The 23,788-nt window shown below is 43.9% G+C and overlaps 1 long non-coding RNA gene and 1 other non-coding gene across 5 annotated transcripts in view; both read left to right on the top strand.

Moving 5' to 3' along the window:
• The first annotated feature begins 12,223 nt into the window (after positions 1–12,223).
• LOC109551419 (uncharacterized) overlaps positions 12,224–23,788 on the top strand; it is a 19,427-nt gene continuing 7,862 nt past the window's right edge. Inside the window, exons 1-3 of one of the 4 annotated variants that reach the window (XR_004523647.2) lie at positions 12,224–15,670; positions 17,007–17,099; positions 18,096–18,157. This is a non-coding gene — a long non-coding RNA (uncharacterized lncRNA). The remainder of the gene's footprint in view (positions 15,671–17,006; positions 17,100–18,095; positions 18,158–23,788) is intronic. The other 3 variants (XR_004523648.2, XR_004523646.2, XR_004523650.2) reach the window with 3 other exon arrangements.
• TRNAG-CCC (transfer RNA glycine (anticodon CCC)) lies at positions 22,320–22,392 on the top strand. Its single transcript has one exon. It is a non-coding gene; the product is annotated as a tRNA-Gly (tRNA).

Here is a 23,788-nt window from a genome sequence, read left to right as displayed (position 1 = left end):
GTACCTTGTAATTTTTTTGTTGAAAGCTGGACATGTTGTGTTGGGTAATAGGAACTGAGGTAAATGGGTCTTCAGTGTGAGGTTTCATTAACTCTACTAGGAGTTGGGCTGTGTTTAATGTTTGCTGTAGCCGTAAGTGTTGGAGGCTTCAGTGTCCTCTGGTGTCCTTATTTTTGCCTCTTGTTGTCTTTAGGTTTCTCTAGAAACTTTTCTTACATAGAGTCTGAGTCCTGGCATTCTCCCCGTTGTAATCCATTGTTCGTATACTGGAGCCTGTTGATGTGGTGGTAAGCTATTGGGTAGGGAAAGCATTCTGTAATCTAATAATTAAATCTCAGTTGTTTATAGTGAGTCTGAGTCCCTGGGCTTTGAATTTCAGAAGAATTTCTTAGCATTTTTCCCCCTTACCTTCCAAAACTAGGGCTTATAACAACAACATCTGGTTTCTTCTTCCCCACCCCTTGTCCACCTTCTAAACCGTCACTGTGTGGCAGGGCAGCGGTGGGGGCTCAGAGAGGAGGGAGAAGGTCTCAGAGTCCTGAGCTAGCTCATACTGGTGTGTGTGTGTGTGTGTGTGTGTGTGTGTGTGTGTGCGTGTGCGTGTGCGTGTGCGCGCGCGCGCGCGCGCGCGCGCATGAGTGGGGGAGTAGCAGCACCCAGGAGAGCAGCCTGGCCACTCCCTCCCCCTTCAGGCTACAGATGGAAGACTGAGGCCCAGGGAGTGTTCAGCTTCATCTACCCCTGCCCACATCCTTAAATTCCCCAAACCTCAACTGTGGGGGGGGGGGGGCAGAGATATTAGCAGATACAAATGCAAATCATTAATATGTCTACAATATATTTCATTTCTTGGTAATTCTAGCCTGCCTTTTCCCTTCTGTATTATAAATTTGGGAGCTTTTACTTTAGGTAGACTGAAGCGTTCCAGCACTTGGCCTTGCTGCTGAAAGAAAGCAAGAGGAGAAAAGAGTCTGTCTTCTCCCTGTAGCTGCAGGGAGTCCGATTCTCTTCAGTCTGATAATAATGTCTTGTTTAGGTCATGTCTTGCAAAGGAGTCCTGTGAGATGTCTGGACTTTAAGGTGATGGATACATCCCATGAACAAAACCCTCACCCTCCCGACCCACTGTCGTTCTGCTGGTCATCTTACTTGCCAGCTCAAAACCCTGGTAATACAATTTAAATTAACATCTGAGGTTTTGGGGCTTCCCTGGTGGCGCCGTGGTTAAGAATCCGCCTGCCAATGCAGGGGACATGGGTTCGAGCCCTAGTCTGGGTAGATCCACATGCCACAGAGCAACTAAGCCCATGCGCCTCAACTACTGAGCCTGCGCTCTAGAGCCTGTGACACACAACTGCTGAAGCCCTCGTGCCTAGAGCCTGTGCTCTGCAACAAGAGAGTCCACTGCAATGAGAAACCCGTATGTCGCAACGAAGAGTAGCCCCTACTCACCGCAACTAGAGAAAGCCCGCATGCAGCAACGAAGACCCAATGCAGCCAAAAAATAAATAAATAAATAAAATTTTTTTAAAAAATCTGAGTTTCAAAAGATAAATACTTTTCTTGTCTCCCACATGCAGAGAGGTAAAACTAAACCCAGCTGTGCTAGCTTTTAAAATTTAAGCAGAGTTTGGAGAGCTGCCAAATTGTAATGTGATTGCTGGGTTGCAGCAGAGATTTGCCACCTTGCTCAGGTCACCCAGGGAAAGGCGCACGGGAACAAGAGGAGGTTCCAGGGCTTACTAAGCATGATCGTTACACTTCACGCCCTTCCAGAGTTACTCAACAGGACTGTGAATGCTGCCTTGCTGGGTGTGCCTGGGGAGCAAGGGGGGACAAAAATGCTGACAAGGATCTCCTCCTCCCTTTGGGGGCCTTCTGTCAGTCTTCAGCTCTGTTGACAAATACCTGCGACTGCACTTTAGAAGCAGATGGCACAGGACCTTTTGGATTCACTTGTGCCTTTACTGCCCAATTAGCCTACAAACAGTTGGGGAGGAACTACCAGAATGGAACTCTTAAAAAATCAAATGGGCAAAGTTTGTGCAGAGATCAGACTGAAGTGACAACACTGCTCACAGCTAAGGACCTGTGACCTCAGACCCACAACAGATGGAGAGTTGGCTCTTCCCCAGGGAATGGCAGCCCTAGGAGACCTCAGGTACCCTGTCCCACTTCCCCTTGAACAGTTACTGCCCAGACATCTACCTTCTGCCTGGAACAGGCATGATACCTTCCTGTTGGGAGTCAAGTCCATCCGGAGTTGGCTACTCTGAACACTAATATGGGCAGGGGGCAAACCCTTGTGCCTGCTGCCCCTGGAGCAGGGTGGCACTCCAGAGCTTGCACATGACCACTGTTGACCTATCAGTTATTTGTCCAGCAAAAATGGGTTTATTCACAATCAGCAAAGAATTACAACCACTTCAAGGGTCTGCAACCATGGTGAGCCACGTGAAGGTCCCAAGCAAAATGGAGAGGGGAAATCTTATAGCGGGGGGAAAGGAAGTTGAGAGGACCATAGTAAACAAAGAGTCATGGCTTTTCTTTGGCTGAGTTGTGATGGTCTCTCATTGGCTAAGCTCTTGCTAGAAAAGAAGAGGAAGTCTTTCTTCCTCCTGTTAGGCTCTGCTGTTGACATAGAGCATGAGAAGACATTATAATTTAATCCACAGGCCCACTTCAACTTGTACCAGCTGTCCCAACTGTTTGAAAACATCTTTTTCCATTGTGATCCAGTTTTCTTTTTCTGGAACTGTTACTGAGTTTTTTACTTATTTTTGCAACCTTGATGGATTTAAAGCACACAAGATGAGTATGATCTGGATGGCCTTTTCCGTATGGCTTTTTAAACTAAGGATGTTTTCAATGTCCATTTGTGTTGTAACATGTATCAGTACTTCAGTTTTTTCATTGTGATTAAAATTCATAACATGACATTTACCATGTAAACATTTTAAGTGTATAGGTCTGTGGCATTAACTACCTTCATAATGTAAAAATATTCTCACCATCCATCTCTAGAACTTTTTCATTTCCCCCAAGTATCCATTAACTAACTGCCCTCAGCCCCTGACAACCACATTCTTTTTGTCACTGAATTTGACATCTCTGGATACCTTATATGAGTAGAATTGTACAATACTTGTCCTTCTGTAACTAAGTTATTTCACTTAGCATGGTGACTTCAAGGTTCATCCACATGTACCGTGTGTGAGAATTACCTTAGTTTTAAAGGCTGAATCATGTCCCTTTGTGTATATACTACACTTTGTTTATATGTTCATCCATTGATGGATACTTGGGTTGCTTCCACCTTTTGGCTATTGTGAATAATGCTGCTATGTGTATGGTTGTACAAATATCTGTTCCACTTCCTCCTTTCAAATATTTTGAGTATATACCCTGAAGTGGAATTGACAGATCATACACTAACTGTTTAAGTGTTTGAGGACATGCCATATTATTTTCCATAGTGGCAGCACCATTTTACTTTTTCCTTTATATGGCAGAATAATAGGGTAGTTTATGAATCTACCCATTTTGTTTATCCATTCACCCTTTGATAGACGTTTCAGTCATTTCTATCTTCTGGCTATTGTGAATGGTGCTGCTATGAATATTAATGTACAGGTTTTTGTTTGAACACCTGTTTTCAATTCTTCAGGGTCTATATCTAGGAGTGGGTTTGTTGAAGCTTATGGTAATTGTATTTTTTTTATCTTTTTGAGGAAATGCCAAACTAGTGTACACATATGCTGCAGTATTTTCCATTTCCACAAGCAATATTTGAGGGTTCTGATTTCTCTACATTGTTGCTAACATTTGATACTTTCATTTTTCTAGATTATAACCATTCTAGTGTTTGTGAAGGGGGATCACATTATGGTATTAATTTGCATTTCCACCATGACTATTGATGTTTGACATCTTTTATGTGCTTGTTGACCATTTGTATTTCTTGTCTGGAGACGAGTCTGTTCAAGTTCTTTTCCATTTTAAAACTTGAGTTGTCTTTTTGTTGATGATTTGTAAAAGTTCTTGATATATTCTGAAGAACAGACTCTTATCAGATATATCATGTGAAATACTTTCTTCTATTCTGTGAGCTGTGTTTTCACTTTCTGGATAGCACCTTTTGATGCAGAAAAGTGTTTAAAATTGAGGAAATCTAATCTATCCATTATTACATGGATGTTATAACTTTCTGCCTTTGTTTATCTGTAACTTCCCACTCCAATGATAAGAAACCTGGCTTTTTGTCATTCATTGAATTCATTTCTTGTTCCATTCCAGATTACAGATATAGTAGTTTCACTATTAGCTAATACCCCCATGGGAAAGAACTTACAGAGTCCAGTATTTGTGTATGCTACATTTTGCCTTTGTTCCATGGATTCCGTTCTTTTCCATAGTTACTTAGGTCAGTACCTTTTGCCCCACCACCGACAGTGAGTTTTTTTTTCATACATTTCTAAATCAGTTAGATTCTTTGTCATATTCTCTGTTCCATCCTGTGACACTCCCATATCATAAAAAAGCTAAATTTAAATATATTATGATTTACTTGTTAGGTTGTAAAAATCCATTAGAAAAGACTAATGCATAGTGGCAGGTGTCCATCACTAAAGTATCATATGTAATATTTCAACCCCCCACCCCATAACCTGTTTACCTTCTCTGTTTTACCTGTTCCAGAATGTCATATAAATGGAGTCATACAGGGTGTAGCCTCCTTAGACTGAATTCTTTCACTTAGCAATATACATGTAAGATTCATCCATGTTTTTTGCATGGATTGATAGTTTATTTCCTCCTATTTCTGAATAGTATTCGAAAACGTGTATGGGAGGAAAAATAATTTTCCCTTTACCCTCCTAGGTTCTTGGTTGAGGAGCACCCCCTGCTGTGATAAAAGTCGTCCATAATCATACAGACAAATGCAAATAGATATAGTATCTTTTTTTCTTGCAAAATTTTAGCCGTGAGTCAGTAAAACTGAGTAATATAATCATCAGTTTATATAAAATAATAGGCTCTGAATTGTGTTTCTGGCAGATGAAACAAGAAAGATTACTTGCTTAGTGAGAACTAAAGCTTTTTACTAATATTTGTGGAGAAGACTTTTAAGATTTGGATTTGCCCTGATATGTAACCTTATGGAGGCTGTGGACCAAAGTCTGTAACAAAGCAACTTCTGGAAATACCATGTGTCCATCTTGGTGTTTTTTAAAGCCAATCTGAGTGGATAAAATATCCAGTTTGTCTACAGTTAGCCTTTTCCTTTTCAGTCTCAGATAGTGCTTTTAGTGAACTAGGTTACTTTCCAATGGTTGGGCATGCAAAGGAAGAAAGCATTGCACTTTTTTGGGGGGGGAGGGAGTGTTAATTGCACTTCAGGTGAAGAAATAAATGGCTCATACTTTATGACAGGAAGCAAGAAGCACAATTAAAAGAAAGGCACCCTCAAGTTACACTTATATCCTTGGATGTTTGCATTTAAAGACATGGTTCTCCTACCTCAACATAATAAAGGCCATATACGACAAACCCACAGCAAACATCATTCTCAATGGTGAAAAACTGAAAGCATTTCCTCTAAGATCAGGAACAAGTCAAGGATGTCCACTCTCACCACTGTTATTCAACATAGTTTTGGAAGTCCTAACCACGGCAATTAGAGAAGAAAAAGAAATAAAAGGAATACAAATAGGAAAAGAAGAAGTAAAACTGTCACTGTTTGCAAATGACATGATACTATACATAGATAATCCTAAAGATGCCACCAGAAAACTACTAGAGCTAATCAATGAATTTGGTAAAGTTGCAGGATACAAAATCAATGCACAGAAATCTCTTGCATTCCTAGACACTAATGATGAAAAATCTGAAAGAGAAATTAAGAAAACACTCCCATTTACCATTGCAGCAAAAAGAATAAAATACCTAGGAATAAACCTACCTAGGGAGACAAAAGACCTGTATGCAGAAAACTATAAGACACTGATGAAAGAAATTAAAGATGATACCAACAGATAGAGAGATATACCATGTTCTTGGATTGGAAGAATCAATAGTGTGAAAATGACTATACTACCCAAAGCAATCTACAGATTCAGTGCAATCCCTATCAAATTACCAATGGTATTTTTTACGGAATTAGAACAAAAAAATCTTAAAATTTGTATGGAGACACAAAAGACCTCAAATAGCCAAAGCAGTCTTGAGGGAAAAAAACGGAGCTGGAGGAATCAGACTCCCTGACTTCAGACTATACTACAAAGCTACAGTAATCAAGACAATATGGTACTGGCACAAAAACAGAAGATCAATAGAACAAGATAGAAAGCCCAGAGATAAACCCACATACCTATGGTCAACTGATCTATGACAGAGGAAGCAAGGATATACAATGGAGAAAAGACAGTCTCTTCAATAAGTGGTGCTGGGAAAACTGGACAGCTACATGTAAAAGAATGAAATTAGAACACTCCCTAACACCATACACAAAAATAAAATGGATTGGAGACCTAAATGTAAGACTGGACACTATAAAACTCTTAGAGGAAAACATAGGAAGAACACTCTTTGACATAAATCACAGCAAGATCTTTTTTGATCCATCTCCTAGAGTAAGGGAAATAAAACCAAAAATAAACAAATGGGATCTAATGAAACTTCAGAGCTTTTGCACAGCAAAGGAAACCATAAACAAGATGAAAAGACAACCCTCAGAATAGGAGAAAATATTTGCAAATGAATCAACAAACAAAGGATTAATCTCCAAAATATATAAACAGCTCATGCAGCTCAATATTAAAAAAACAAACAACCCAATCCAAAAATGGGCAGAAGACCTAAATAGACATTTCTCCAAAGAAGACATACAGATGGCCAAGAAGCACTTGAGAAAGCTGCTCAACATCACTAATAATTAGAGAAATGCAAATCAAAACTACAATCAAAAAAAAAAAAACTACAATGAGGTATCACCTCACACCAGTTAGAATGGGCATCATCAGAAAATCTACAAACAACAAATGCTGGAGAGGGTGTGGAGAAAAGGGAACCCTCTTAAACCGTTGGTGGGAATGTAAATTGATACAGCCACTATGGAGAACAGTATGGAGTTTCCTTAAAAAACTAAAAATAGAATTACCTTTTGATCCAGCAATCCCACTACTGGGCATATACCCAGAGAAAACTATAATTCAAAAAGACACGTGCACCCCAGTGTTCATTGCAGCACTATGTACAATAGCCAGGTCATGGAAGCAACCTAAATGCCCATCGACAGATGAATGGATAAAGAAGATATGGCACATATATACAGTGGAATATTACTCGGCCATAAAAAGGAATGAAATTGGGTCATTTGTTGAGACGTGGATGGATCTAGAGCCTGTCATACAGAGTGAAGTTAAGTCAGAAAGAGAAAAACAAATATCGTATATTAACGCATATATGTGGAACCTAGAAAAATGGTACAGATGAACCGGTTTGCAGGGCAGAAATTGAGACACAGATGTAAAGAACAAACGTATGGACACCAAGAGGGGAAAGTGGCAGGGGGTGGGTGTGGGGGTGTAATGAATTGGGTGATTGGGATTGACATGTATACACTGATATGTATAAAATTGTTGACTAATAAGAACCTGCTGTATAAAAAAATAAATTTAATTTAAAAAAAGAAATAATAAAGACATGGTTCGCAGGACCTGGAGAACACAGCTCTTGCTGGTAGAAGGGCCTGAGGAAGGATGTAAGCATTTTAAAGAAGGAATTCTGGGGGCATATTTCTTATTATCAGAGGTGTAGGGCAATTACTATTTAAGTTTTTCTTCTTTCTTGAGTGTAGGACAGTTCATTTTCTAATGACCTGACATGAGAAGGAAGTAGAGGCTTTGATATCGGTGAGATGGGTGGGTGGGCTTTGAATTCCTCCTAGAACCACAGTTCTGTTTCTGTATCGATGAGATTAGTAAAGCAAGGATGGCTGCTTTTAATTCTTCAAAGAATTGCATATCCCACTCAATGATAACATCAAGAGGCTGACGTGCCCATTCAACTTCTTTTTTTTTTTTTTTTTGCGGTACGCGGGCCTCTCACTGCTGTGGCCTCTCCCGTTGCGGAGCACAGGCTCTGGACGCGCAGGCTCAGCGGCCATCGCTCACGGGCCCAGCCGCTCCACGGCATGTGGGATCTTCCCGGACCGGGGCACGAACCCGTGTCCCCTGCATCGGCAGGTGGACTCTCAACCACTGCACCACCAGGGAAGCCCTGTTCTTTTGTTTTGTTAAAGAAGTGTTCTTAGGCTCACCATGATCTTCCTTTGTCTTTCTTTTAATTTGATCATCTGGGAGGTTTCAATAGGATATTTGTTTTAGGGTGAGAACCTTTTAAAAAAATCCTTGCAAATATCGTCTTATCAGGTATTTGGCCAAAGCAACCAGTAAATTCTCCTGGCAGTATTGAACTCTCTTTTTCCTCCCAGGGAGTCTCCAAATGTATATTCCAAACATGACACAAATCCAGTAAGCCATTTTATTGCTTAACCATGGACAAAAAGTTGTCACTAAAGAGGGTAAAAAAGGCATCCCCCATGATCTAGTGAGTCACTCCCAAAGACAGCCAAAAGAAATAGACTAGATGAACCCCTAAGAGCTGGCAGCCTCCATAGGTAGGACATCAGCCTCAAGTGGGATGCAGCCCACATTTCTGGTCAGCCAGCTACAAATTCTGAGGCCCCAAATGTGACAATTGGCTGTCTACGGATGCAGGGTACACAAGCGGTGTTCCCCGCAGGAGAAAAGCCATAGAGAGAACATACTGCATCCAAGCCAAGCTCCCAGGACACCAAATAGAGCAAAAGGGAAAGCAGTGCTGTGCCTGGAGGGAAGGGACCCCAAAACTGAGGGTCATGCAAGATTACAACACCCAGAGAAGTAGTCCCTCCAAGTGTTTCCTCCTACCAGTCTAAATGGAAAGGAGACAAGGAGAGACTGTTACTGCCCTAAGTTGACCCGTTCAGAGCAGATATCTGGGAGGCTGACTTGGTCAGAATTTTTACCTTTTCTTAGTTCTTTCAGACATCCTGAGATCCCGTCACAACCTCTGGAGTGAGTGGTGTGTCCCAGCCTTCCCTTTGTTTTCGCCAAAACTGTGAGGGAGCAGAAAATTTTCCTCCGCCTTCTCAGGATTAGTGGCTAGGGCTTGTAAATTAAAGTTACAGAAGACAGCCAACCAAAAAAGTAACTAACGTGATAAATGGTGAAAGTTAAAGGCTTATAAACCTAACTTAATAGGGGAAACAGAGAGGGTAGAATTGGCTTCTATGGGAAGAACAGATAGGTTTCTCCAGGAATACAAACGGGTATTTTGGAAAACAATGAGAAAGTTTGTGACAGTGTTTGTCTGTACAAGGATGCGTGATCTTTGTATCTTCTTCAGGGTCATAGAACACCCTGCAGAAGGATTTATGGTAGGTTTACTCTTGGTCTCTCTTTTGGGAAGAGAAGCCACTCTGAAGAGGGAATTTATGGCCATGGTCATTTTAAGAAGTTTCAGCTTTTATTCCGATAAGGGGAGTTTCAAGAAGGCTTTTTTCTTGCATGTGTTGAATCTCACGTATCTTCAGCTTAAACTGTTTTTATACCAACCATAGGGTTCCGCCTGGCTCTCCATACCTCCAACTTTGTTCTTCTTTTTCAAGATTCCTTGATCTATTCTGAGTCCGTTACATTTTCCACATGAATTTTAGATTGTCAATTTCTGCAAAACACAACCTGGGAATTTGGTAGGGATTCTTTGAATCTTTTGGTCTATTTATGGAGTATTGCCATCTTAATAGACTTAAGCCTACTGATCCATGAATATGGGATTATTTTGCATTAATTTAGATCTTTTTTAAAAATTTTATTTATTTTTGGCTGTGTTGGGTCTTTGTTTCTGCATGCGGGCTTTCTTTAGTTGTGGTGAGCAGGGGCTACTCTTCGTTGCAGTGTGCGGGCTTCTCATTGTGGAGGCTTCTCTTGTTGCAGAGCACGGGCCCTAGGCAGGCTCAGTAGTTGTGACTCGTGGGCTCTAGAGCGCAGGCTCAGTAGTTGTGGCGCACGGGCTTCGTTGCTCCGCAGCATGTGGGATCTTCCCGGACCAGGGCTCGAACCTGTGTCGCCTGCATTGGCAGGTGGATTCTTAACCTCTGCGGCACCAGGGAAGTCCCTAGGTCTTTCTTAATTTGTTTCAACAAGCTATTGTAGTTTTCAGTGTACAGGTCTTGTACTTCCTTCCTCACCTCCAGTGGATGCTGATTCAGAACATACATAACCTCCTGGAGAAACTTGCCCCCACCCTGCCATGTCCTGCCACCTAGCTGGCCTGAAACTGAGTCACCAAAAGATTTTGTTCTTTACTTGATTCTTAATTCCTTTAGAATTCATTATTTTACTCTCATAAATGTTTATTATCCTTGTAGTAAATCTTTTAAAAATAAAAATGAAATAATGTAATTTAATTACTACATAGATGAGTGATGAATGGAGCACATGTGATTATAATCTTTTTGGAATTATAAAGGTAATACACACACATTATAAGAAATTGAAATATCACCTAAGGAGAAGATATTTGCAAATCCCACCCCCAGAGGTGACTGTCATGAGTGGTTTGGTGCATATCTCTCAGGCTCTGTCTCATTCTGTCTCTATCTCTGTCTCTCTCACTCTCACAAAAGCAGATTCATTTACATCTACGTTGATTTCAGATGTATGTAGTCTTACAGATGGGATCCTGGATGCAGACGGTTGGTCTACGTGCATCCCACATAAAGAACCCTGAAGTCCCCTCTCTCCTCTGTCATCAGGTAGAGACCCTGCACCCACTTTCCCCAACTGCACAGCATTCATTCATCTATGTGGACCAGAACTGATAGATCATTTCCCCCTCCATGAACATTAGTGTTGCTTACAATTCCCCACTATTTCAACCAGTGCTGTGATGAATACTCTTGAAAAGCCATCTTTGAAAAGTTGTGCAGGAATTTCAGTGGGATCAACTCTAAGGATTAGCACTGGTAGTAAAGGGATATACCTGTGGAACTTTGATGGGTCGTGCACACTGTTCTCCCCTAGAGGACTGTGCATTCACTCTTCCCTCTAGGGGATCTGCTGGGGCCTTTGCTTCCCCACATTGTCACCAGGGCTGGTGGTCACCAGACTAAAAACCTGCCAGTGTGATGGTGACCAACACTGTCTCCATAGAATTTATGTTTGCGTGTGTCCTGACCTGAGTGGTCAAGCATCTCTAAGATATATTGGCCGTACGCATGGCCTCTTGTTGAAATTATGTGTGTTTGCTCTGTTTCTTTTTAGAACATTGATTTTTGAGAGATTTTTGGACTACAGGGATGTTCAACCTTTCTCTGGGCTTGGATCATGGGGAATGCTTTTCCAGTTTGTGATTCGTCTTTCCAGGCGTCTTTCTTGGTCGGTTGGTTGGTTTGCTTTTGCCACATGAGAAGCTAAGCATTTCCCTTCTGTCTTCTGGCTCCGGTGTCACACTTAAAACAGCAGTGTCTACCCCGAAATTATGCACATATTTACTAAAATCTTGTACATCTCATCTTTAATCCATCTAGACTTCCCTTTCAAATAACAAAAATGCTATTTCAAATAAAAACAAAAATTCACCAGTCCCCTCTTAAAATATGTGGGCAGACACCAAAAGCCACCTTTTGTATGATTTCATTTATAGGAACCATCCAGAATAGGTAAAGAAACAGAGAAATAAAGAGGATTAGGGGTTGTGAGAGGGTGGAGGAGGGAAGAATGGGGAGTGCATGCGTTGGATACAGGATTTTATTTTGGGGAATGAAACAGTCTGGAACTAGACAGTGGTGGTGGTTGCACAGGATTGTGAATGTACTTAAGGCCCCTGAATCGCACAGTTTAAAATTAAAAAAGTTTAAATTTTATTATTTTACACTTAAAACACTTAAAGTACAGGGTGTCATAAATAATGTGAAAGAAAACAATAAAATTACAAGACACCCAAACACAAACAACGACAGGGGAAGTAAAGTAAATTTCAGGTCGGGGGAGGGTTGATGGTATAAATCTGGAGCTGACAGTGATGGTGGTTGCAGATCTGGCTCTGCCCATGGGGCTGGTGATTTCGGAAATGGCGCTGGGTCTCCTGCAGGTTCTCCCTGCAGGGGTGGTAAATTAACATCTGGATCTGGGACTCCTGCAAAAGCAGCTGCAGGTTCTCCCTGCCCAGGTGGTGGATCCTCATCTGGCTCTGGGTCTCCTGCTGGAGCTGTGAGAAAAGAAAAGATTACCCACAGGCCTGCCTTTTCACGAGCCTTTCCAAGGACAGAAATCTTCCCAGAGCCTTCCAGAGAAGTCCCAGCCCAGGAACCCATAGCAGGATGTCTTCTTTGACTGCAGTCCACCAGATGGGTGGTCTGATGCCAGTCTTTGCTCCTGGCCCAACACCAGCCTGTAGGGACTCCTCCCTGTGTAGCCCAGCACTCACCCCTCCCCACACACTCACACGCACCCAACCCCTTCTCTCCTTTGCGCTCTGCCACAGTGAGAGGCTCTAGGGCCTCCAGCTGACTCAGGCGAAGGTTGACACGGTGCTCCAGGTCAGAGCCAGATATGCTGAGCTGCATGTAAGCTGGGGACAGGACCCTGGGGAGTGGCCTGGGTGGTGTCTGGGCAGGAGGCCTTCATCTCTGGGTCCTGGTTCTGGAGAACCCTCCATGGCCACACTCAATGGGAGCCTGCGTTGGCCCTCGTTGGCAGTGTGGCGCACGGCCCCCTCTCTTGGGGAGATGGATTGGGAGTCCCCGTCGACCAGTCCTCGCTTATCTGCAGAGTGGGGCTCTGCAATGACAGTGACCAGCAGCCGGCCCGGCCCGGCCCGGCCCAGCCCAGAGGTATCAGAGCCCTGTCCAGCCATAATCACTGATTCTTCTGCCCACTTGACCTCTGCTCCCCGATCAGGCACAGACATGTGTCCGCTCAGATATCCACCCAGGAGGAAAGAGATACATTTGGAGGGCTTAGGGTAAATTTTGGGCAGAAGGGCACTGCCCCAGCTCTCCACATCCTACCCAGCCAGCTTTAACCTGGGGTGTGGACATGACCGGCCCACCAGGCTTCTGACCACTCATCAGCCTGCTCTTGCTGAGGCAGACCTACCCCACGTAAATCCCCCACCTCCACACATACAGGGAGGGGACACAGGGCTACCTGGGTGGGATCAGAGTGGTGGCCTGGCCTAGGCTGGCCTGCCCTGGGCCTCCGTTTGTTACCTTTGGGTCCCTCTGGGCAAATGGCCAAAGGCATCTGGGGTGAGACCTGACCAAATGTCTGGAGCGTCAGTAAAGGCTCTCACTGTGGACTTTCCTGAGACCATGTCCTCAGGATATTGGGACGCAGCAGAACATATCCGTTTGAGCATCTCCAACCAAGTGAACCGGGTAGGGGCTTCTCTAGAATGTGGGTGCCTAGTTACTCAGGTTCCAAGTTGTGTTGGGCTCTATTGCCAGGGAAGTGAGGTCGCTTCCTAGGGTCCCTTTACCCAGATTTCTTCCTTACACAGAGCTCCCCAAGGGCACCTCTGGGCTGCTGAGTGCTCACCGGCCCCCCATGCCATGTCCATGCACAGTGACACCAACACAGCCCACTCCACAGCCCTGGGGAGGCCAGGGTGCAGCCAGGACCCCAGCTGAGGACACAGCTGCTTTCAGACCTGGCTCCTCCTCCTCCCCAGTGATGTGGCCCTGACAAGCCATGTGCCTCTCAGGAACTCCCCAATCTCCCACCTGCACAGTGGAGGTCATTCTAGCAGCTACTTCCTAGGGAGTCCATCACGTGTATAGAACTATAAACACCTACAGTGCCTGTAAAACCCCTGGGCTGGTATCACATGTAGCTCATGCAGAGACTTAGCAAAGGAAGGATTACGTAAAGGGCTGGCGTAGCACAGAATACAACTGAAACAGGCCTGGGTCTGCTCTGGGATCTAGGGAAGGTCACTCCCCTTCCTGCCTGTTTCCCATCCCTCCTCCACCGTGGGAGGGTTGAAATTAAATAAAATTCAGACATCGTCCCCTTTGGCATACAACCTTCCAGGTTCTCCTGTTTTTTTTAAATTAATTTATTTATTATTTTTGTCTGCGTTGGGTCTTCGTTGCTGTGCGCCAGCTTTCTCTAGTTGTGGTGAGCAGAGGCTACTCTTCATTGTGGTGCGCGGGCTTCTCATCGTGGTGGCTTCTCGTTGCGGAGCACAGGCTCTAGGCGTGTGGGCTTCAGTAATTGCAGCATGCAGGCTCAGTAGTTGTGGCTCATGGGCTCTAGAGTGCAGGTTCAGTAGTTGTGGCACACGGGCTTAGTTGCTTCACGGCATGTGGGATCTTCCCGGACCAGGGATCAAACCGGCGTCCCCTGCATTGGCAGGAGGATTCTTAACCACTGCACCACCAGGGAAGCCCTCCTGTTATGTTTAGATTCAGGAACCAGTGTCTCATCTCAGCCTCTGTGGTGCCTCCTGGTCAAACGTCCTTGTGTAATCCCCACCCCTCCAGGGTGCATGGACATTGTGACTGGGTTCTAACATGAAGACTGATTTATGAAAAGTCTGTGACTTCTACTCAATCCCTCTCCCTTGCGTTCATTCTCTTTCTCTGTCTGTCAGTGCCTCTCTCTCTCTCTGTTTCTCTGTCTCTCTCTTTCTTATATGTATGTATGTATGTATATATTGTTAGGGCCCAGAGCAGGTCACTTCTAAATATGTCTTAATGACATATTAATTCTTTTGAATTAATGTTACTTAAGAAAAGACCCATGCAAGAGAGACACTTTGCATATTCTCTGTGTCTCCTGGAAAGCAGGAAATAAATCTCTCCTATGAAAGGTGCACCACCTGGGGGCTGAGGGCTGAGGGCTGCAGGCATGCTGCCTCCTGCAAATCAGTTCATTCTGGGAATCGTCTGTTGTGATTCCTGAGGTGTGAGGTAGCTTTGTGATGACAGAGGTCCTTATTTTTCTTTGTGGATTGCCTTTTTGTGTTGTGTGTTAAAACTCAAAGCTCATGATCTACATGACCAAACCCAAGCTCCTATTGATTTTCTTCTGTTTTCTTCTATAATTTTGAATAGTTTTGCATTTTAAGTTTGTCTATGAATAATTTTGAATGAATTTGGTGTAAGTTGTGAAGTTTGCGTCATTTCATGCCATATGATGTCCAATGAATTGTTCCTTAACTATTTTTAGAAAAGTTTTAGGACACTGTCTCCATTTCAGTTTGAATTTCTGCAGTTTAGTGGGTTCAGCCGTTCTACCAGCAGGGTGCGCTGTCTCCAGTGAACTGTGAGTCAGGTGCAGCCTGCCTGTCCCGCACTGACCACAGAGGAGACTGAGCCCGCCTCTCTGACTCACGGCGCACGCGCCTACCACCGGTCTTGGCTCTGCGCGCAGCTGACAGAAGTTTGCCTCAGGCGCCGCCAGAGCTTGTGCAGGGGTGGCCGGGTCAGCGTCTCTGCTGACAGGAGCTGAGTCTCCTTTAGACTCGCCGGGGCTTGGGCTTCAGGACAACACGGGGCTGTGTCCATGCTGACAGGAGCTGCGTTTCCTGACGACCCAGGAGACGCCAGGAGGAAAAGGTGAGGAGAAGTGAGGAGAAGCTTTCTGTGTGTGTGACTGACTGCTGAGGGAGAGGTGTCCGTCTTCACGCCCCCCAGGAAGGGCTTAACGTGGAAAACTGCGTTTTATGTCAGGTTTTTTGTTTGTTTTTGTTTGGTTGGTTTTGGGTTTTTTTTGCGGTATGCGGGCCTCTCACCGTTGTGGCCTCTCCCGTTGCGGAGCACAGGCTCCGGACGCGCAGGCTCAGCGGCCATGGCTCACGGGCGCAGCTGCTCCGCGGCATGTGGGATCCTCCCGGACCGGGGCACGAACCCGTGTCCCCTGCATCGGCAGGCGGACTCCCAACCACTGCGCCACCAGGGAAGCCCCTTTAGTCAGTTTTGTGTGCAGTGTAACCGGCATGAGTTATGTGGTGTCCATTTTTCCCAGCACTGCTTATTGTGGGGACTGTCGTTCCCCTTGGTGTGTCCTTGGCCCCTTTGTCGCAAAGTAACTGACCCCATCTGTGTGGGGTTAATTATGGGTTCTGTTCTGTTCCTCTGGTCCCTGCGCCTGTTTTTGTGCCAGTTCCACACTTTTTTGGCCACCGTAGCTTCACAATATAGTGTGAAGTCAGGGAGCAAGATGCCTGCAGCCTGTTCTCCTTTCTCAGGGTCGCTTTGGCTATTTGGGGTCCTTTATGGTTCCACACAAATGTTAGGATGATTTTTTTTTTTTTTTTTTTTTGCTGTACGCGGGCCTCTCACTGCCGCGGCCTCTCCCGTTGCGGAGCACAGGCTCCAGACGCGCAGGCTCAGCGGCCATGGCTCACGGGCCCAGCCGCTCCGCGGCATGTGGGATCTTCCCGGACCGGGGCACGAACCCGTGTCCCCTGCATCGGCAGGCGGACTCTCAACCACTGCGCCACCAGGGAAGCCGTGTTAGGATGATTTGTTTTATTTCTGTGAAAAATACCATTGGAAATTTGGTAGGGATGGCATTCACTGTGTACGTTGCTTTGGGCAGAATGGAAATTTTAACAATATTAATTCTTCCATTCCTTGAGAAGGGGCTATCTTTCCATTTATTTATGTCTTTTTCAATTTCTTCATCGATGTCTTAAAGTTTTCAGTGTGTAGGTCTTTCAAGTCCTTGGTTAAATTTATTCCTAGGTATTTTGTTCTTTTTGATGCAATTGTAATAGGGTTGTTTTCTTTCTCTTTCTGATGGTTCATTACTAGTGTTTAGAAATGCAATTGACGTGTGTGTATTGATTTTGTAACTTTACTGAATTCATGTATTAGTTCTAATAGTTTTTTTGGTGTGATGATGTAGAAAATTGAAACTTGAAAATCCCACTGTTTCTATTGCATCCAGATCATCCACAACACCAAAGACATAGTGGCTCCTAATCTAATCTTCCCACAGTGCCTGTAAATTCCATGTGGACTTTGGGTGAACTGGATCTGGGTAAGGCTTGGCCTCTATATGGAAGTTTGATGTTTTCTCTGCTTTTCTGGCATGGTAATGACAGGGCGTTTTGAAAAGTAACTTACTTCCCAGTAATTTCGAACATACAAACAACTTTACATACATAAAAACAAGTCATAGCTTGATCACGTATATTCCTAAATATTAATATTGACATTATTTAAAATGGAATTGTTTTCATAAATTGTTTTTCAGATCACTTATTGCTAGTGTACACATATAAGATAGATTTTCGTGAATTGATAATTTGTCCTATAATTTTGCTGAATTAGTTGATAGCTCAAATAATTTTTGTTGATATAGGAAGTTTTATATACAAGATGTGATCTGTGTTCTGTGAATAGACACAGCTTTAATTTTTCCATTCACACGTGGATGCCTTTTATTTCTTACCTCAAGACTCTGGTTAGAACTTCCAGTACACTACTGAGTAACAGCAGTGAAGGCCAGCTTCCTGGCCTTGTTCCTGATTTCAGGAGTAAATCTTTCAGGCTTTAACATTGAGTATGATGTTTTCTGTGGCTTTGTGTACTACTCTTTTCCATACTGAACAAATATCCTTTTATTACTACTTTTTAAAAAAAACTTTATTGGAGTATAGTTGATTTTCAATGTTGTTACTTTCTGCTGTACAGCAAAGTGAATCAGTTATACATATACATATATTCACTCTTTTTTAGATTCTTTTCACATGTAGGTCATTACTGAGTATTGAGTAGAGTTCCCTGTGCTCTACAGTAGGTCCTTATTAGTTATCTGTTTTATATATAGTAGTGTGTATATGTCAATCCCAATCTCCCAATTTATCCTTCCCCCTCTTTTCCCCTCTGGTAACCATAAGACTGTTATCTATATACCAATACATCTGTGACTCTATTTCTGTTTTGTAAATAAGTTCATTTGTACCATTTTTTTGGATTCCACATATAAGCGATATCATACAATGTTTGTCCTTCTCTGACTTACTTCACTCAGTATGACAATCTCTTGGTCCATCCATGTGGCTGCAAATGGCATTATTTCGTTCTCTTTTACAGGTGGGTAATATCTCATTGTTTATATGTATGCATCTTCTTTATCCATTCCTCTATCAATGGACATTTAGGTTGTTATTCCTACTTTTGAGTGTTTGTATCATGAAATAGCACTGGATTTTGATTATAGCTTTTTCTGCAATAATTGATAGGATCATGTGGGGGTTTTTCTGTTTTTTTGTTTGTTCTTGCGGTACGCGGGCCTCTCACTGTTGTGGCCTCTCCTGTTGCGGAGCACAGGCTCCGGACGCGCAGGCTCAGCGGCCATGGCTCACGGGCCCAGCCACTCCGCGGCATGTGGGATCTTCCCAGACCTGGGCACGAACCCGTGTCCCCTGCATCAGCAGGCAGACTCTCAACCACTGCACCACCAGGGAAGCCCTGATCATGTGTTTTTACTTCACACCTTTATTGTGGTTTAAATACGTTGCTTAGCTTTAATATGTTGAACAAGCTGAAATTTCTGGTGTAGAGACGCTTATGGCATTATCCGTTTAATATTCTTTTGCTTTCATGTTGCTCTTATTTTGTGGAGGATTCTTACGTTCCTAAGTTATACTGATGTAGTTTTCTTTTTTATGATGTATTTGTATGATGTGGTTAGATTTGGCTTGGTGTTAGTGGTTTGGAGGGTTAGTGTTAGGGCTGAGACTTGCGGGGGCTGGGGCTGGGTTATGGTTTACGGTTATGACATATGTATGGTTAATGACTATTTTATGGTTTTGGTCACGGTTGTAGTTTTCTTTATTAAGGTTTATGGTTTTGGTCTCATTGTGTTAGGGTATGGGTGAGGATTGGGATACAGGTGGGATACGGGTATGGGTATGGGTTAGGCTTAGGGTATGCACTAGGGTTAAGGTTAGGTCAGGGTTTAGGGTCAGGGTCCGAGTTTAGGATTGGGATCAGTGTCAGGGTGAGGATCAAGGTTGAGCTAGGCCATTGTTTTTCTGCCCCTCCAGCCCTGGGCCCTGATAGATGAATGTAATGTCTGCTCTGGTCACTCAACTGATTCAAATTGAACTCAGCTCAGTCAAGGGTACTTAGGGTCTCAGAGGTCATGCAGGGTTTCCCTCTACCCTCCCACCTGGGAAGGGATGCTGGCCCCACTCTGTCTGAGCAGCCACAGTCCAGCGCAGCCCTGACATGCAAGGTACTCTCTAGACATGTGTGGATTTATACAGGACTGGGTGCATCAAGCTGCCGGCCCATCGGTGCTACCTTGTTGAGGGCTGGTGGGGCCCTCCTGGGACTGGATGGATCCTCTGTTCCATCTGCATGGGTGTAAAAACAGTCAAGTCTCCGAACAGCCCTTGGCCTCTGAGCATCCAGGGAGGCATCCGTGGTCCTCCAGCTCAGGTCAGCCTTTGCCCCTCAAGCCCCTGTGGCCAATTACTGAGCCAATTGTGCTGCTGGGTAATTGAACAGCTACCTGGTTATCCTAGACAGTTCCTTGGGATGTTTCACTTCCCAGTATCCATGTGGTTGAAACAAATGCCTCCTCCCTCATTGCCTCTTAGCCTGCCAAGAGAGGTAATAACCCTCCAAACATTGAGTGTGGCCCTGGTCATGACAACCATACACAGACTGTGGCCCTGCAATCCTTCAACCTTCTGGTTGTAACCAAGATTGACATTCATATCCATTGAGAATCAAAGGTATTGAAGCACCACCTAGAGGGGCGGGATAGGGAGGGTTGGAAGGAGACGCAAGGAGGAGGAGATATGGGGATATATGTATATGTAGAGCTGATTCACTTTGTTATACAGCAGAAAGTAACACACCATTGTAAAGCAATTATACTCCAATAGAGATGTTAAAAAAAAAAAAGGTATTGAAGCATCTGGGACTCAGACAGTTTCACATTGAGGCCATATTGTTGGGGAGATATGTGCATCCCTGTCCCATACCCTGTGGTCTCTGGAAAGCCACCAACTGTGTTAGCGTGGTATAAAATAATCCTTGAGACTCCCACTGTTTCATTGAGTAATAATTTCTCTACTTTTTGTAGAGAGAAGAGACTGGAAAATGAGCAAATTTGTTCTTCATGGGTGGGTGATTAATGTGAACATGGGGCATGATGCCTGGGCTTCCACCTCCCAGGGACAGGAATGAGATCTCTGTGCCTTCCGAGGACACACAGGCTATTCTTGACCAATCTCTGAGATGTGTGGACCCGATGCCCAAGGCAGGAGCCCTGAGTTTCCCAACAACAACAAAGTTGCTTTTTCAGCAAGTGGGAGAGCTTCTTGCCATCCTGGGAGGACAGCAAGAGCACTGGAAGGGTGGCCACAGCCCCTGACCCTAAGTGAACCATTTCCCTCCTTGGACTTCAGATTCTGTCCTGTGCAGTGGGCTGTCGGTGATGTGGAATCTGCTGCTTCCCCCAACCCAGCATCTATTCTCAGCATCTCAGCTTTTGGGAATTACATCCCACCTGCTTCCAGTCCACACTTTTGCAGAGGGTTGATCCCATGTTCCACTCACCTCAAAAATGGGTATATGGTCCATGTCTAGCCAGTCCCATGTTCCATCCTCTTGTTCAAGGATGAGAATGTGACCCAAGCTGAGCAAAGGTCTTTAAAGCTGTGACTTTTCATGGAACCTAAAGAAGGAGAGACCCTTCCCAGTAGAATGGACATGAGTGGGCGTCAGCCTGGAGTTGCTGGAGGCCCCTGATGCAGAGATAGAGACTGTACCTGTGGATGGGGCCACCACAAAGTCACTTAGTAGGACAAAGGGACCAGGTCACACTATGAGAGTGTGAGCCCCTGTCCCACCAGGCCCAAAACCACTGCCATAACTGCCTCTTGCAAGTAGAAATACATATTTCTATCATTAAGAAATTTATTATTTTTACATCAGTAAGTGTGTCATTGGAATCAGAAAAGTCCTAGCTTACACATCAGAATCAGTAATCCCTGAGACTCCCTCTCGCAGGGTGTTCTCATTCAGGGCGTCATGGTGGGTGGAGGTGAAGACACTGGGTGGGGTCAGATTGTAGGGGAGCTGCTGGACATCTCTGTTCCTGTTCCTTCCCTGTCCAGGAGAGGGAAACTCCAGCAAAATGAGAGGAGAACCAGCAGGGGAAAGAGGTCCCTGGGTGGCTAATTGGTATGTTTGTATTTTCCTAATTTTAGAATCATTTTGTTAATGTGTTTTTATTACAAAATCACCCATTTCCTCTATATTTCCAGTTTGATACAATAGGTTTTTTTCTTATTTGACTTTTAATTTTCCCTCCCTTTTAGCTTCCTACAGACCTGTCACAATTAATGAACACATATTAATACCTTTTTATTAACTGAAGTCCATATTTTATTCTGGTTCCCTTTGTTCTACCTTTTTCTGTTCCAGATCCCATCCAGAGCACCACATGACATATAGTCATCATGTCTGTTCAGGCTCTTCTGGGTTTTGACAGTTTCTCAGACTATCCTTGTTTCTATGCCCTCGACAGGGTTGAGGAGGACTAGTCAGGTATTTTGTAGACTGTTCCGCATTGGGATTTACTTGGTGTTTTTCTCATGATTAGATTGGGTTTATGCGTTTTGAGGAAGTTAGGTCAGAGAGGTCAAGTGCATTCTCATCATTTTATGTCAAGGGAGCAGGCTCTCAAGGCAACTTATCACCGTTCATGTTAACTTTGGTCACATGGCTGAGGTCGTGTTTATCAGTTTTCCCTGTGAAGTTATTCTTCCCGTGTCCATACTGTATGTCTTATTTAGGAAGAACCCACACTTCAGAAGAGGGTTGGGTTACCTCCTTGATGGATGGCTGTGTGTCTACATCAGTTATTTGGAATTCTTCTGCATAGGACATTTCTATTCAACCCAATTCATAAGAATGTTTGTAATCATTTATTTTACTAGTGTGGGCACCTGAATAGTTATTTTATACTTGTGGTTATAATTCATCATTACAGTATTTGGGTGCTTAATTCATTCTTGCTTTGGATATTGAGAGCTTTTTTCATTGTCTTGTGGAATTATGTCAAATGAAAACATCTTGTAGGTTTTTTTTTTCTTGGTACTTCTTTACTTTCTGATAATTCAACATTATCCTGGCTCATATATTTAGTGTCTCAGTCCTAGTAGCAGCCATTTCTTCAAAGAGCCCTGATTCCTTTTATTAGAGGATGGTATTAAAAAACTTACCTTTGGGGACTTCCCTGGTGGTCCAGTGGGTAAGACTCTGCACTCCCAATGCAGGGGGCCCGGGTTCGATCCCTGGTCAGGGAACTAGATCCCACATGCGTGCCACAACTAGGAAGTCCTCAACCCCATGTGCCGCAACTAAGACCCGGCACAGCCAAAATAAGTAAATATTTAACAACAACAAAAGATCTCCCATTAAAAAAAAAAAAACAAACTTACATTTGGAAGCTAAATGTACCCAGCTGATAATGCACTGAAATATGTATTCCAACTTATATGTATACACCTAATTATAAACATTTTTTTAAAATTTATTTTTGGCTGCATTGGGACCTCTTCATTGCTGCACGCGGGCTTTCTCTAGTTGCGGCGAGCGGGGGCTACTCTTCATTGCGGTGCACAGGCTTCTCATTGCGGTGGCTTCTCTTGTTGCAGAGCACGAGCTCTAGAGCACGTGGGCTTCAGTAGTTGCGACACGCGGGCTCAGTAGTTATGGCTCACGGGCTCTAGAGCGTAGGCTCAGTAGTTGTGGTGCATGGGCTTAGCTGCTCCACAGCATGTGGGATCTTCCTGGACCAGGGCTTGAACCTGTGTCCCCTGCATTGGCAGGCAGATTCTTAACCACTGCGCCATCAGGGAAGATCTATAAACATTTCTATATGGAACTGTTTGTATCCATGTTAAGCTAAAGATGAGTTTACATAAATGCCACCAACCTGATCCATTATTACATGGATATTGTAACCTTCTCCCTTTGCTTATCTGTAACTTCCTACTCCAATGGTGAGAAACCTGGCTTCCACCATCTGTCATTTTTTGAATTCATCGCTTGCTCCATTCCAGATTACAAATACAGTGGTCTCAGCATTCTTAGCTCCTACCCCCAGGGAAATAACTTTATAAAATAGAGTCTAGGGACTTCCCTAGTAGTGCAGTGGTTAAGAATCTGCCTGCCAATGCAGGAGACACGTGTTCGATCCCTGGTCGGGGAAGATCCCATATGCCGCGGAGCAACTAAGCCCGTGCGCCACAACTACTGAGCCTGCGTGCTGCAACTACGGAAGCCCGCGCACCTAGAGGGCATGCTCTGCAACAAGAGAAGCCACTGCAATGAGAAGCCCGTGCACTGCAACAAAGAGTAGCCCTTGCTCGCCGCAACTAGAGAAAGCCCGCGCACAGCAACGAAGACCCAACACAGCCAAAAATAAATAAAATTTTTTTAAAAAGAAACAAAAACATAAAATAGAGTCCACTGTTAAGGTAGAGTCCACTGTTACCTTTATTCTACAGATTCCATTTATTTCCAAAGTTACCGAGGTCAGCACTTTTTGTCCCACCACCAACAGTGAGGTTATTTTTTAATACATTTCTAAATCAGTTTTTGTTAAATTCTGTAATGCATCCTGTGGCACTCTCATATCCTAAATAACTAAAATTAAATATATTATGATTTATTTGTTGGGCTGTAAAAATTTATGGG

Source organism: Tursiops truncatus, chromosome 20, assembly GCF_011762595.2.
Source record: "Tursiops truncatus isolate mTurTru1 chromosome 20, mTurTru1.mat.Y, whole genome shotgun sequence".
NCBI classification, from domain to species: Eukaryota; Metazoa; Chordata; class Mammalia; order Artiodactyla; family Delphinidae; genus Tursiops; species Tursiops truncatus.
Note: the sequence above shows the minus strand (reverse complement) of the source record. Positions and strands in the feature narration are given on the sequence as shown.